The sequence below is a fragment of the Rattus norvegicus genome, chromosome 4 (assembly GCF_036323735.1).
Source record: "Rattus norvegicus strain BN/NHsdMcwi chromosome 4, GRCr8, whole genome shotgun sequence".
In the NCBI taxonomy this organism is placed as follows: Eukaryota; Metazoa; Chordata; class Mammalia; order Rodentia; family Muridae; genus Rattus; species Rattus norvegicus.
The window spans coordinates 114626727-114642721 of NC_086022.1; the positions used below are offsets into that span (position 1 = coordinate 114626727).

Here is a 15995-nt window from a genome sequence, read left to right on the forward strand (position 1 = left end):
TTAACTGCCAATTGCAGTCAAAATATTTGTAGTGATAAATGCTTGTGTGACTGCAGAGTTAAGGGCCTATCAGAGAGCAGAGTGTGCTTTTTTGTGTAGGAAGCACCCAGGCACAAAACTATAACTCAGTCTTTTTATAGCTGTATCAGGTACCATCTTTCATACAAAACATAAGATATTACTCTGGATAATTTCTTTATGAGATTTTTTTCAGGGAGGTTATCAAAGTATCAAAATTATATAAAATCAGAATATGTGTGAATGCATATGTGTATATGTATGTTTATGATTTCTCCAGGAGGGGATTTTAAAAATAACTCTTATCCACATTGCCAGGCAATCAGGACTATGAAATCTAGAAGGCATTATTGTATCAGAGATTCTGGTCCTCAGACTTTTACAACTATTTTGGGGAAAAATGATGAAAGAAAGAAAGAAAGAAAGAGAGAGAGAGGGGGGGGAGGGAGGGAGGGAGGGAACGGAGGGAGGGAAGGAGGGAAGGAGGGAAGGAGGGAGGTAGAAAGAAAAAAAAAGAAAGAAAGAAAGAAAGAAAGAAAGAAAGAAAGAAGACTTTAAAACACTAGAATAATCTCAATTAAGACCAGGAATTGAAATGTAACAAAAATTAATAATCTGATAAAACTATGAGAGTGAAAGCAAATGAATATGATAAATAACATCTTAAGAGAAATGTAAATTAAAGTGCAAAATACTTTCAAATTAAGAAAACATGAGAGAGAGGATTGAATATTCAAGATACAATATGCACATTAACTCTAGAGAGAGACAAATTCTACAGAAAAGAATCATGTTCAAAGTAGAGAAGCATGGTACATTCCTAAGAGTAATGGATTGTACAGTCTGGAATGGAAGAAAGACATGAGAGGTGGGGGAGTCAGACAGACAAACAGAAACAGAGACACAGAAAGAGACAAACAGAGAAACAGAAAGAGAAGGGGATGCGACAAAGAGAAAGACAGAACAAGACACAGAAGGCAGAGAGGGAAGAGAAGGAAGACGACAAAGCAGAGGAGGAGGAGGAGGAAGCAGAGGAAAATGTGAGGAAAACAAGAAGAAGAAAATACAGATGTGATTCAGAGAAACAGAAAATGATTTCAGTAGAAAAACTGGATACTGGCTATCAGCTAAACTTTTCTAAATCAATTTTATCTAATGAAAATAGCGATGCATATTTTAAACAATAATGAATAGAAATCGCAGGGACATGTTTCCATGGATAAGAGTGCTTGCTACTCTAATGAGAGCCTGAGTTCAAAACCCATAACCCACATAAAATTAGGATAAGTCCATACTCACCTATAACCTAGCCATTGTAGTGTGGAGACAGGGGGATTCCTGTCGCTGGTGCTACCCCATAGCCAGCTTAGCTTAGAGTTAAGTGAGAGACACTGTCTACACATAATAAGATAGTAATAGAAGTCACCTATTTGTTCTTTGGCCCCTGCAGGTGACCACCCATATGCATACAGAAGTATGTTGTCCGTGTACTCACATCAGAAAGGGAGGAGGGAGGGAGATATTTAAGAAAGACTTTTATATTTACTCATTTCAAGATCAAAGTATACAGTCCAAACAAGTTCTAAATGGTATGAAGACACTTTCAAGTCAGCTTTCCCACAAGACTGTGTTACAAAACCAGAATTAGATAGCTAAAATTGTAACAGAAAAATATCCTCAGCAGTGAATATAAAGAACATGACTTACTGATTTACGATGAAACAAAGGACACACTAACCAAAAGCACCAGTTGAGCAGGTTGTTAGAGTAATATCAAAATTAGCTAGTGCCCAACTTAAAGCAAATATGCAAACTGCAACCTTTTACACTTCTTAATGGCTCAAGAATATGACTGCATAAACATCTATCAGACACGATTAAGTCAACTATGATACAAAAAATGATGTACTTTTGATTGAAAAAGCATTATTAGTTATTAAGATGTGGTTTTGATTTAAACTTTAGTGTAATTAGTATCCAGTTGGATGATTTCCGTAGCAAAAGAAAATATGGAGGAACATCTCCAGAAATCAGTCAGTATTGAATTCATTTGCACTAGAAGAATTAATAATTTTAGCATCTATACCCTTTCAGTATTTCTTCTTTTTTTTCTTTTTCCTCCTCCCTCTTCCTTCTCTCAAAAATTAAACCTGAGTCTTTTTCACTTCTGAGAAAAGAGAAGGAATCTGTTTGCCGTGTTCTTCCCACAAAAGAGATCTAAATTCATGATTACCATATTTAAGACAAATTTGAGAGGCTTTTAAAGTCAGAAATAAAAGAACTTAGGATAACTGAAGACAGGGGGACTTGAGAAATGATATGGTGAAAAGTCCTCTGTTATTTTCTCTGTTGTTTATGTATTTTTGCCTCATGTTTCAGATTTGAACATAAAGGAGTCAACAGCCCAGAAATGTCAATCTGTGCAGAAAAAAGAAGTGCGATCTCTCTAGCCTAGGGAAAATCTAGAAAGAAAAATCAAATAAGCAAAAGGAAACAACACTTATAGAACAAATGATGATGTACCCAAGTACTGCTGTAAAAAGAACAACTCACACCCCTTTTATCCACTCCAGGAACAGCTATGACAGTACAGACTTGTAAATGTGTATCATCCAGAGGCTGTGTCCTTCTTTTTGGCATGCTCAAGTGCCTCCCCATCTCACCCTACCCCTTTTCTCCTGGATGGTTACAGGGAAATTCCTGGGGTCCAGGTTTTTCATAACCCTTTGGATAGTCACAAAGCTGACCATGGTGTCAGCTGAGACATCATAGAGACATGAAACCTTAGTTTGCACCCAAGAATAATGAAAGGACATTTCTTTAGGTGTCATGATGGTTAGAGATGTCAATTTGACCTAAAGGGTGGAATTCTGCAGGGCTGTCTTGAAATAATTTCTTGATATAGGATTATCTGGTATCACTGTAGGTAGGACCACTAAGTAGTGGAAGCCTACACTATATTAAGTGGAACGTGTAAACCAAACACTAGCATGAATTCATCAGTGCTCTTCATTATTCACATACGTGATAGAACCAGGTGCGTCCATCTCCTGCAACTAAGATTACTCTCCTTTGTGACGACCTCTGACCTGGAACTGCACGCCAAAGTAAACCCCTTCCCATTGAGTTACTTTATCAAAATTATTATTACAAAAGGAAAACAATTTAATAAAATCATCAATAAAAAATTAATTATATTGCTGCATTGGTAACAAAAGAATCTCTCCGTAATAGAAAATTACAGGACACATTCTTTTAACACTCATGAGTCAAATATAATAAGTCTGAAAGAAAATCATGAAGTCTATTAAACTGAATAAAAGTCAAAATTTTCATTTATGGACATTTGATGACATACACTAGTTAGAAAACATTTATAGTACTAAATGTGTAATGCATAGAAAAAGAAAAGTGCCAGGAATTACTAGGTGTGCCCCTGACCCCAGAACCTGGGAAACTGAGGTAGGAAGATGGTAATTCAAGGCTATATGGGAGACAGAGACCGACTCTGTCTGAAGCTAACAAACAACTACAATCTTCAATTATAATTTGACTGTCAAAACTGACAGAGCAAATAAAAATAAAATTACATAGTATAACGTTATTATTAACTATTGAACAGTGCTATCTACTCCCATAACCCACTTTAAAAAAAACATACAAAATGAAAGGAACCTAAGGAAGAGGCTGAGAAAAGAGAGCAAAACCCAAAAATTATATTAAAAGGACAACAACAACAACAACAACAACAACAAAAATAAACAGTGAAGAATCTCAAATCAAATCATTGAAAAAATGATTTTTAAAACTGACACAGAAATTATGCACATAGACAAAAGTGGTGTTATAAACGTTATTGGAATTATTTACAAAATTATTTTTGTCCTGCGGGAAGACATTTTAAGGAGGTAAAGTTAAACTGTGGAGAAGGATAAAATATCTACTTCAATACATCATGAAAAGAGCTAGAAACTAGAATGGGAAGAATGAGGAACTGGTGAGACGGCTCTGTGGTTAAAGGTGGTCACGGCTGAGTCTGATTACCTGAGTTTGATTCCTGGGACTGGGATGGTGGAGGAGAGCACCCACTCCCTCAAGGTATCTTTGGATTGCCACACTTCTAGTAGTGACCAGGAAATCTTCCCAATATACACAAATAAGGAGTAAATAAATAATTCTTTAAATTAGACTATAAAACTTTTAAATCATGTAAAAAATATACAAACAAGGCCATTCTTTGGATGGATGTGAAGAGACACAGTACTTTAGATTTTATTCAGATCACTGTGAACCTTGTCTAAGCTTGTCATGCATCAAAAAAAAATCAAATGAAGTTCACAGGGAAGGTTAATCTCCAAGTAAAGTGGCTAGAAAATATTAGCAGCCACACCACAGTGTGGAGAGGAATTGGAGAGAAGGGCTCACCCAGAGTATTGCTGGCAGGAATGGAAAATGCTTCATTCACTATCTTGGCTTTGTTTCCTGTTGCTGTGATAAAATATCTGACAAAAGCAAGTTTTAGAAGAAAGGGGCTTTTGTTGCTCACAGACCCAGTTTACTGCCTCTCACTGAGGGAAGTTACTGAGGTAGCAGATGGAGAGAACTGGTCACCCTGCATCCACACGCAAGAGCTGGTGTCAATGGATAAATATATCATGCGATGTTAACCTCATGCTCCTCCCATGTATGTGGTTTAGGGTCCTATGGTAAGGAATAGTGCTCTAGTCTCTGAGTGATGTCTTTTCTTATCAATTAAGTTCAAGACAACTCACTTCAGACATGGCCCTGATCCAATCTGCTCGAGACAACTCTTCACCAATATTTCTCCCTGATGATTCTAAATTGTGTCAAGTTGACAGTCGCAGTTAATGATCACAAGAATACTGGAGAAAAGTTAAAATTTTTCTTCTAAAGAAAAATAAGTTCAGACATGCACGTGCATGCGTGCGTGCACACGCAAACACTCCCCTGTTAACAGGCTAGGGTGTGACTTGATTTTGCAGGGATGGGAAGCACTGTGCATGATCTGAGACTCTGGACTAAGACATCTATGGGGCAGACAAATAGACGAATACCTGGTTCTTGACTTGAGCTGTAACTACAAGAATGCTTCCTTTAAAATATTTTCTGAGGTCCTGTATGTATTTTCTATGCCTTTTAAGAAACTGAAGATTTTAGAGCAGATTTTTCAATTTAAAATTTTCAAATCTTACAAATGATTTTAAGCCTATATTTTTTTTAACTTTAGTATGTACAGATGGTCTTCAATGTATGACCATACTACTTAACATTTTCCTCATAGCAATACATATTCGGTACAAACCATATTTCAAATATCTTTTTGGTTAATGGTGGATTCTTGAGCTACTTACTAACAGCAGAAAACCCATAGCTGCCCGTCAGCCCAGTGAAGATAAAAGTGACAGTGTGCGTTGTCCTAAGTTTGAAGCTCAGTAGCCAAGTGCGTTCATGGCGTATATGTATATGACAGCATATGTGCCTTAGCCACTTTGCTGTTGCTGTAATAAGAAGTTTGATTAAAGCAAATTAAGGGAAGAGCAGTTTATTCTGGCATCATGGTAGGGAAATCACAGAGACAGAGGAAACTTGCCACATTGCAAGTACATCCCAGAGCAGTGAATGATTACATGAACTCTCAACCGTGTTCTCTGTTTTATATACTTCAGAATCCATACCCAGGAAGTCGAGCTGGGCAGGGAGACATAGGTTGTCCTTTTATACCCCAGGATGACCTCTAACTTTCTACGTATCCCAAGATAGCCTTTAATACTCAACCTTCCTGACTCAGCTCCCAGGACCCTGGGATTATGAGTGCAAATTATAAGATTCATTCTAATCCTAATGATAATAGCATCTTTCCCTTCTTCCACAAGCTAGTTATTAGGGGTTTCTAGTTCTGTTAATGTAATAGTTAATTTTCAAGAGACAAAAATGCTAGATTTTTAGTATAGAAGCAGTTATCTATTTTCATGTTTAAAAATGAACTAAAGTATAAGAGACCAATATAACCCTGGTGATAAATTTTACATGCTTTTAAAGCAGTGTTGTCTGGATCTCAAGTATGAGAAATTATAATCTATCATCAGAAGAGCAAGGGACAAGGTTTGTGTACAACTAGTGGAAATTTTAGCATTTCACTTTTACAGATATCGCTTCCTAAGTGAAATTCATATTTACTACATTGGGAAATGCTGATTTAATTTGTCAATGTTATTTATAGCCCAATGGCCAATTTTGTATACAATATTAATATTATAAGAATAAAAACCTAATTATGCATTTATTACTTACATAATTATGATCTAATTATCCAACTAGCAGAAAATGCCTTTCACTGTGGGTAGATTTCAATAAAGATATTTTTTATAAACTTTACTTGGCACTTACTGTGCAATAAATGTCTCCATAAATATAAATCCAGTGCTTTCTTCAGAGAGCCCATTTTACATAATCAATCTTAGTGACAACAGTTTTGTTTAGAAAATATGACTTTTAAATATTGAATAGATTAGAGCCCATGGCTTTTCCTAAGCAATACTCCTCCTTCCTTATAAATGACGTTTAAAACTGTTCTTTTCTGTTTCCTTTCAATGTGAAACAAAATAGTCCATCAATTGTGTCATCTCAATTGTGTCAGGCTTCCTCCTTCTCTTCTTCTTTTGTATGGTTTCGTGGATAATTGAGTAAAATTATTGAATATGAAGCATACCAAGGGTAGAACACTCTTATGTGGCCAAATTTGCTAGACCCCTCTTCTAGGGTCTCACCACTATTACACACTAGCAAAACAGAAACTCTGTACATTAGTAACTGTACATTATCCAGAAACTCATCCAAGCAAAACCAATGGTAAAACAAACGAGTAAGACCTAATGTCTCATTACCAGACATAATTACTACAAATAAACATGTTTGAGATTTTAGAGATATTTGAAGGAGACTGGAAATTTCTGGTGTTACTTATGTGGTTATGTTAAGACCAGCATTCAGATTTGTTACTATGCAACAAATTTGTTACTATTTTGATGATTGGCTTTCTTAAACTGTACACTTCTTAGGAAAGTGAATTAAAATATTAGCAACTGACTTTCATAGTCAAGTCTTTTTTCTGGGTTATTTCATCACTTACTTATTCATTCAATAAATATATTATCCCACTATTTTTTACCATTTCCGTTGTAGCCTAAGTAATGTGACCAAAACTAAAATGTGCACTTTTATAAAATCATGATCAAGTGGAAGGCAACATTACAATAAAAGCAAGGTAGATATAGTCAGATGGTAAATGCTATAAATATTCTATAGTTAATTCACAGAGGAATAAAACAATATCAGGGTCCTGTTTTGTGATTTTTGCGATAAAATGAAAATTGGGAGGGTCTTGGTGTAAATAAAAGAGTTATCCAGGTGACAAACTAAGGGAGCTGTTTCACCGAAAGGCAATTGTAAGCTTATTGGTCCTGTAGATGATCCAGATGTGTGAGCCCATGTGTAGCTAGAATGACGGCAGGCAAAGCTGGGAACTCAGGACAGAGCTTGAGGAGCTGGGAGATCTACATGGAAGTTGATTGCACACATTAAGAAGAGGAACCATAAAACATTTTAAAAGAGAAAAGACAGTTTCTGAATTCTGCTAATACATTTCACTCTGGCTTTGGTGTGAAAAATACTGCAGAGTTAGAGAAGACAGCAGCAGAATGACTGATCAGGAGAGAAATGGAATACTTCTAAGGTGGAAGTTGTCTGTATTTGGACAACTGCTGCTGAGTAGGTGAAGGATCTATGTAGATGTTGGGAATAGAGAAAAGAAGAATTGACAATCAAGTCAAGACTTGGGGTCTGTACAATAGAAGGACGTAGTAATACACGGCAGAGATGGAGAAGAGAAGGAAGATAGAAGTTCTGAAATATTGACTGAACAGGTAACTACAGTTTAATCATTTCAAAATATCAATCCATAGATGTATGTTACACAGAGATGCACAGGAACATGCACAAACATCATAAGGAAATGGGAACGAGATACCTGTTATCCTCTGTGGAGACACAGTGGTGCATCATTTTGAGGTAGGTGAAGTTTCCTTTAATGGAAAAAGATACTCTTCTTCTGAGCAAGAATGCACTTGAGAGTATATATCTATCTTTGTTGCTTTTTTACTTGGTGTTTTAATTAGTTTTTTTTTCTGTGTTAAACACCATGACCAAAATAACTTGGGAAGGAAAAGTTATACTTCAGCTCACAGGATACAGTCTGTCATCCATGGAAGCTAAGGAAGGACTTCAGCATTGCAGGAACTCAGAGCAGAAGCTAGAGAGAAATGAAGGAACGCAGTAATGCAGCTATGCTCTTTACTAGTTTTCTCCTAGGTTCAAGTTCTTCTTCCTGTCCCCATGGCATAGGTTCATTTTTTTTACAGAGCTGAGGACCAAACCCAGGGCCTTGCGCTTGCTAGGGAAGCGCTCTACCACTGAGTTAAATCCCCAACCCCTGGCATAGGTTCTTTATATATGATTCTAACTTTGTTTTCTGAATATTTTAATTCTTTGTAGTGTTCGTCTCATTATGTATGTGTCCATTCCTGACAGCACCCCTCTGATTATTTGTTTCTTCACAACCTGTTTTTTTCATCAGAATCAAAGTAACATTTGTTCCCCCTTTTATTATATGTCTCTTTTATTGTAGTACCCCACTTCTCATTGAAAATGTAGAATCGCTTCTCGGCCTTTTGGTTAAGATAGAGTGTAGGAAAATGTAGAGAAGATAAGTTGCAAGGTGATTCGACTGTTTCTCCTATCTTCTTTCAGTATCACCTCAGAGAACCTGGTGCCTGGGCAAATCACATCTTTTTATTTTTTTCATCTCTTTATATTCCTTGAGGATTATTCAGTGTCTTAATGGCATGGGAGTGAGAGATGAGTTGTTCCAAACTCAAGGTTTTCCTGGAAGTCCTCTGATCGATGTCTTTAAGTGGTTTCTGACACAGATTACCATTCGTGCTTTGACTCCTAACATTCGCTTCTCTGTTGAACTCAGGCCAACTCTTTCCATTTCTGCACCTTTCATTCCTTAGTGAGTCAAATGCTACCTTCTGTCACCTCTTGTTTCTCCCAGCTTTGCTTTGGATTTTCAAGTTTGAATATACTGGCTTCTCCATCTCTCAGTGAATTTGAAATAAAATTTCTTTTATTCAGGCATCTGGTAGTATGAAGTACCAAGATCTGTTTCTGAAGTGTGATGTGATTAGGAAGAGGGGAGTATATGAGCTCTCGTATGTGTATTCTACAGTATAAAGGCTCTTGTATGTGTATTATACAGTATATAGGCTCTCATATGTGTATTATACAGTCTTCTCATTGGTATAACCTGATACCTGGCAAAAATCAGCTTAGATGTGGGAGAGCTCCTTCAGACTGAGAGTTGCAGGGAACACACTCCATCAGAGCAGAGAAGAGATGGGAAGACATGAGGCATGGCATCTAGACTCAGGAAACAGAAAGAACAGGAAGAAGAGCTAGGCTGCCAAACCTTAAGTTCCACCTCCAGGGGTTCACTTCCTCCAGGAAGATTTCATCTCCCAAAGCAGTGACTGCCAACCTGTGGGTCAAAATCACCTTGGGTATTGAATATCAGATATCCTGAATATCAGATATTTAGTTACATTTTGAGATTCAGAAGAGTAGCAATATTATAATTATGAAGTGTCAATAAAATTATTTTGTAACTGGGTATCAGCACAGCATGAGGAGCTATATTAAAGGGTTGTGGCATTAGGAAGATCGAGAACCACTGTCATAAATGTCCCCTAGGCTTCTAAAACAGAGCTACCAAATAGTTCCCAGATATTCAAATACATTAGCCTACAGGGAATATTTCATTTTCAATGCAGGCCAATTTGCTTCCCTGTTATTACAAGGTTGTCTTCTTTGCAAAAAGTTTAAATAAAGCATTCAAAGAAAACATCTTATTATTAATTTTAACAACAATTTTAATTCTTTATTGGAAGGGATTTGCCTTTTCTAAATATAAGTATACTGAATACACGCTTTAGGACATTAAAACTAGAATACATTAAAGTAAATATGTTTAAAATAAAGATGGGGATAATTATACATTCTAACCCCCTGAAGTGTATTTAAGCTCAAATGCCTTGAAGTTCTCAGTAGTTCTCTAACATATTATTTGTGTGTGAAAAATATTATATGTGCTACAAACCCATGTGTAAGAAAACAGAAAAACCTGACTTAATCAAAACATTTTAAAAACTTCATTTTAATGGATTTATTTTCATTTTGAAGATATAGTGCAGTAGAACAATATCTAAGGTCATTTTCATTTTCTGCCTCTGTCTTTCTTTTTCTATGTGGAGGAGAGAGTGAGTGTATAAGTGCAATTGTGGGTGCGTGCATGCGTGCTTGCGCGGGTGTGTGTGTGTGTGTGTGTGTGTGTGTGTGTGTGTGTGTGTGTGCGCGCGCGCGCACATGCATACATGCTCTCCTCTCAATTACCCTCTTTCTTTTGGTCTCTGTGACAGTCCAGCTAAACCTAGACCTAGGCTGTGTGCCAGCAAGCCCCAGTGATCCAGTGATCCTCCTGGCTCCACTCCCCACAGCCCTGAATACAGTCACATGTAGCCGTCCCTAGCTTTTTCCCTGAATTGTGGGGAATACAAACTCATGTACTCAAACTTGCACGACAAGTGTGCTTACCCACTGAGCCATCTTCTCTGCTACCTAACATTAACAGAAAAAAGCCCTCAACTGGACCGAACCAGGTAATAGAACTGCTAAGAATATTTTCAACTAACTACACACATTTAAAAGCCTCTTAGTGACTCAGGAGGTGCGTTGCACACTCAGAGCTGACACTCTCCTGGTCTAATTGCTGTCTCTTAAAATATTAAAATGCTTCTGTACTAGTTAGCAAGTCATTTTTACCAGGAGTGCACATCCATCCATTCTCTTCTGATCACACCTGGCGATCACGATCAGCTGCCTGTCAGTGCGTCTTAGTCTTTAATGCACTGATGCATGCATGCACTGAAAATTAATTTTGGCATGCTGTGACCATCTCCAAGTGAGTAGGCTATTTTTAAAGGTACGTATTAGTTTCTTTCTTTATTCAAACCTTATCCTCCACCTTTATAGCACTTAAAAAAAGCAGTGCTCAGATGAAAGCTTCTATTTTCCATTAAAAATTGAGTCTTACTCAATTTCTAGTCTAAAACACTCTTTGGTATAAGGAGTCATGGGAATAGAAGGAGACAACCTTACATTTTCTGGGTCAGCAAAGTGTCTTTATATCTAGCTGTGGAGATGATCCATAAATAATTTACTAGAGAAAGCAAGAAGGCGTGTGCTCACTAATTTTCACAATGCTGTGACAAAATACTAATAAAAGCAAGTTAGGGAGTGAAAGGAATATTTTGGCCCATGGTTTAAGACTGGATATGGTGAAGGAAAGCCTGGTGATAGGGACATGAAGCAATTGTCCTCCTTTTGTCCTGTCAGGAAGCAGAGAGGGACAAAACATAGTGCTTAGCTTGCTTTCTTGTTCTATTCAACCTTGGTGATGATACTCTGTGTATATAGGAAACAGCATCACAGACATGCCTGAAGGTGTCTCTCTGAGGTAATTCTGCATCAAGTTGAATTGGCGGTCACGTTTCACCACAAAGAGCCATTATGACCTATGATATGGGGGTACCATGAGAACTATTCTAGTCACAGTAATATTTTGTAGTCTGGAAAAACATCATAAAACCAAAACAAAGAAAGAGCCAATTCACAGTATACAAGTATAACTAAGGGAATAGATATAGATATAGATATAGATATAGATATAAATATAGATATAGATATAGATATAGATATAGATAGATTAGATATAGATATAGATATAGATATAGATATAGATATAGATATAGATATAGAGATAGAGATAGAGATAGAGATAGAGATATAGATATAGAGATAGAGATAGAGATATAGATATAGAGATAGATATTTTTTAAAATTTATCCAGTATTTACTTCCTTGAAAATACCATGTGTTCCAGAACATTCCATCACTTGTTAGTGAATACCTTAAACACTTATTTGTATTATATATACAAATATTGAAATAAAAGTCTTTGAAACTGAATATCACTGAAGTTCAATATTATATATTATATAATATATAATATTTTTCTTTAAAATTTGTTTTGTTCAATACAATAACCAGTATTTTAGACTTTGAAGAAAGATGTTATTGTATGACCTAAAATAGTCTTGTACCTAATTTTAAAAAATATGTAAAATATTTACATATCTTTTGTTTTGATTTTAATAGACACAATCACTTTCGGATAGTAATAAATATCACTATAAGTTATCATGATAAGAGTCTAACTGCAGCTGTCATTGTTCTTGCTGTAGTAAAGCAGATTTCTCTTACTCACAGTGGCTACTATGAAACATATTCCAAAGAAGAGATGTGGAGAACTCCCAAAGCCAGCAACACAAACTGTCAGTTATTCAGTCATTGTAATGCCTGATTTGTTCTGGATCTATACAGCCATTGTTTCACAGTTGTATATGCTGATTTCATGGGACATCAAGAGCCCTGGTTAGCTTACTTATCAAGATAATTGATGAACACTTAGAAGAGGGGTTATTGATGACTATGTTCTTTGAACACTAATTTAGTGTCCCCTGATCAACATCTATGGCAATGTTTGTTGTCAAAACGACGGTTACAATAAGAACTATAAGACAAGAGAAGCAAATGTTGTGAGGGAGAAGTTTGTGGGATTGGTCAAGGCCTCATGATATGTTTCTTCCTTGGGTCTTCTCCAGAGGCTCCACATCTGTATCCCATCTGCTTTTAAACCTACTTGTTTGGCTTCCTGTTCCTACTGAGCAACAGAAAAAAGACCTCAGCCCCCAGACTTCTTTACACCCAATAATGTTCACATTATGTGAACTATGAAATATATGTGTGCTAAAATCCTGAAATAATTTTTATTTGCATTCTGGCTTTGAAGACACAAAGGAGTAGAGATTTGGAATGCTGGAAACAGGAACAAACAGGAGGGAGTGGGGAAGGAGGAGGATAAAGCATGCTGCCACTTCTTTTGATTGTGTGAAGGATACAAAGGGAGATAATTGCTCATTGGACTAGAAGCTTGGGACAAGCCAAACGTCCCTTACATCTATGCACAGAGGAGACTTCCTCTAATATTTTTCTATGTACTCCTTAAGGATAAAAATGCCTACTGATACTATTCAAGTAGCAAAGATTAGCTATGTTATAAGCAGCACAGCAGGAAGAGCATTGAATCTGGTAGGCATAAAGCAACAGACTTCAAAAGAATTATTTGAAAGAATTACTAGTAATATACCACAAGCACTTCAAATAGTTTTGTAAGACTAAATTTATGATTTATTCAGGGATCAAGTTCCTAGGGACTGAAATAAAGCATTTATACATCTCACTGTTTGTTAGGGCTTAAACTTTTTGTGTAAGTGATATAAATTTCTAGTAATTGTGGAAGGAAAAGTTTTCTCTTCGTTATTTGAAATACAAAAATCCTGGGGTAGTAAGAAGTCTCAGATCATGGGACTTTATGCCTTGCTGATGGCCTATGCATGATTCCCAGGAACCACAGTGTAGAAAGAGAGAAATGGTGCCAGCAAGTGGTCCCTGACCTAAACACATGTGCAGGAGTGTTCACATGTCTACAGACAAATACGTAATAGACCAACAAACAAATATGTATGTGGAAGATATAAATGGCATGGTTACTTGAACTCAAAACTTTTCAAATAAAGGAAACAAAGTTCTTTCTCACTGTGTTTGAAAAGAAAAAAATACTTATCAAATTGATGACTCAGCTCAAATTTAAGTAGAACATTACCCAATATCAACCATCAAAAAATTTACTACATTTCTAGGAGGAGTGAATCCTTTCCACTAGCCTCCACACTGCTGTTATCATCACAGTATTTCAACTGTCTTCTCAATAGAAGAATCTTACTAGCCACTTGACAAACATGTGGAATCTGAATATTTTATTTCCTTCACAGTGATTTCCATATAGCATCTCATTCTCACATGGGAAAATACTTACTAAAATAACGTTACTACTTACCATGAAATTCACTGAAAACAATAGTGAACACAGTATCTTCCTTCCGTACACTCATTTAATGTATTGTGCTTTATGTTTTATTTACTTTCCTGCGTGTCTTTCATTCTTCCCTTAATTTTCTTTTGGCTTTTTCTCTCTTTTTTATTTCTTCAATGATATTATCCATTTTTTGTCTTTGAAGACAGCAGCACATGTTTCTGAAACAAGATGCTAGATATTATTTAGAATGGACATAAGCTGAGCATGAAAGGAAAAATACCACATGACACAATTTTTATGTGGAGTCTGAAAGCATTCAACTGAGCTAAGGATGGCATTAGAATGTGAAAATGATGGTCCAAAAACAAAAGTTATCTCTTAGGTGAGGAAGATTAGGAGCTCTCAAGTCTGACAATACTTGAGACAGAAATTGTATTCAATGTGATTTGAATATATCTGAATATTAAACCATCATATCAATCTTTAATATATTGTTTGAAATATAGCAGGGTTTGGGGAAAGAGCTTAGCTGGTTATGTGCCTGCCAAATAACCAGAAGGACTTAACTTTAGATCCCTGGCATCGAATAACAAACTGCCTGGCACAATTAGTCTGTTACCCAAGCATGGACTAATAAGAAAGCAGGTGACTCCCTGGGACTTATTGGGCAGAGAGTTCAATTAGATAATCTCAAAATTTCTCAGTAAATAAGCAGAAAGGGAAATGAATAAGACAGTAGGATATGACCTGGCTTTTAAATGCATGTTGACAAGTGTTGATTGTACCTATGCACACATGTGCACACACCCTAATGAACATTTGCATACAAACCATATACAGTTAATTACTTTTTTCAACTAAATGCTATTATTTATCTTGACTACTTGCTGCTGTATAACTTCTTGAAAAATTAGAAACCTTAGAGAATCAACAAAACAGTATTATTCTTTAATTTGAAGTGGTTGGAAGAAGTTTCTTCTACAAATATCATCAAGAAAATGTATGCCACCCTCTTCAAATAGCAGTTTCCTTAAATGTTGGGCTTTGTGAGCTCAGGTGACATTACTGAATTATCTCTCCTCATGTGATTTTTTTTCTTAGTAAATGTGGTGTAATCTGTTCTTCATATAGCAGCAGCAGGCAAATCTAGACATACAATCATGCAATATGCCTATGTTTGTGGCATGGTTTTTCTACCCCTCTGGCTAGAATGTTACATAAAACCACGTGAAAAGGCATCACATTGATGAACAAGCATTTGATGGAGTGGTTCATTGTGGACCATTGATGGAACACTGTATTCTAAACTGCTTCTTAGTTTCAGGAATCAATAGTTTCTACATAAACTCCTCCCCTTAAAGAGCAGGGATTTTCAGCAGAGAGGGAGCAGAAAGAGTCTATGAGCCAGACATAGTGGATAACTGCTTAGAAATAGTGATTTCCAAACAGGACAAAGCTGTTTCTCACACAAACTCACTTATGACTGACTATACATATAAGACCACATGAGATTCAATCAGTCAAAATCCCAGCACAGTCTGTTGTGGGTCTAATGAAGTTCTACACCTAGCTGTGGATGTACCGGCATGCTTCCAAAGAAGGTCTTATACCTGTGCACATAATTTCAGTGCTAAGTGACTCAGGAGATTTAATTAAATACTACATGAAATTGGGGAGGATAAGATTTGGTGGGTATAGTGCAGAATTTAGGAAGGCAGGTATAGGTGAATTTGGTTCAAATATTGCCTATACATATATGAAATTCTCAAACAATACAAGAGTCAATGTTCTCCATCTATGAGGTATACTTACAACCTCCAAACAGGTCTTCTAACCTCATCAGGCT

The 15995-nt window shown here is 36.4% G+C and overlaps 1 protein-coding gene and 1 long non-coding RNA gene across 5 annotated transcripts in view; both read left to right on the forward strand.

Annotated features, from left to right (window-relative positions):
• The window catches only part of LOC134486803 (uncharacterized), a 33537-nt gene extending 20509 nt beyond the window's left edge, over positions 1-13028 (forward strand). The window contains exons 1-2 of the long non-coding RNA XR_010066194.1: positions 1-8106; positions 12481-13028. The exon at positions 1-8106 is cut by the window's left edge and continues 20509 nt beyond it. This is a non-coding gene — a long non-coding RNA (uncharacterized LOC134486803). The remainder of the gene's footprint in view (positions 8107-12480) is intronic.
• The window catches only part of Lrrtm4 (leucine rich repeat transmembrane neuronal 4), a 790914-nt gene that overhangs the window by 522944 nt on the left and 251975 nt on the right, over positions 1-15995 (forward strand). The gene's annotated exons all lie outside the window — the stretch shown is intronic.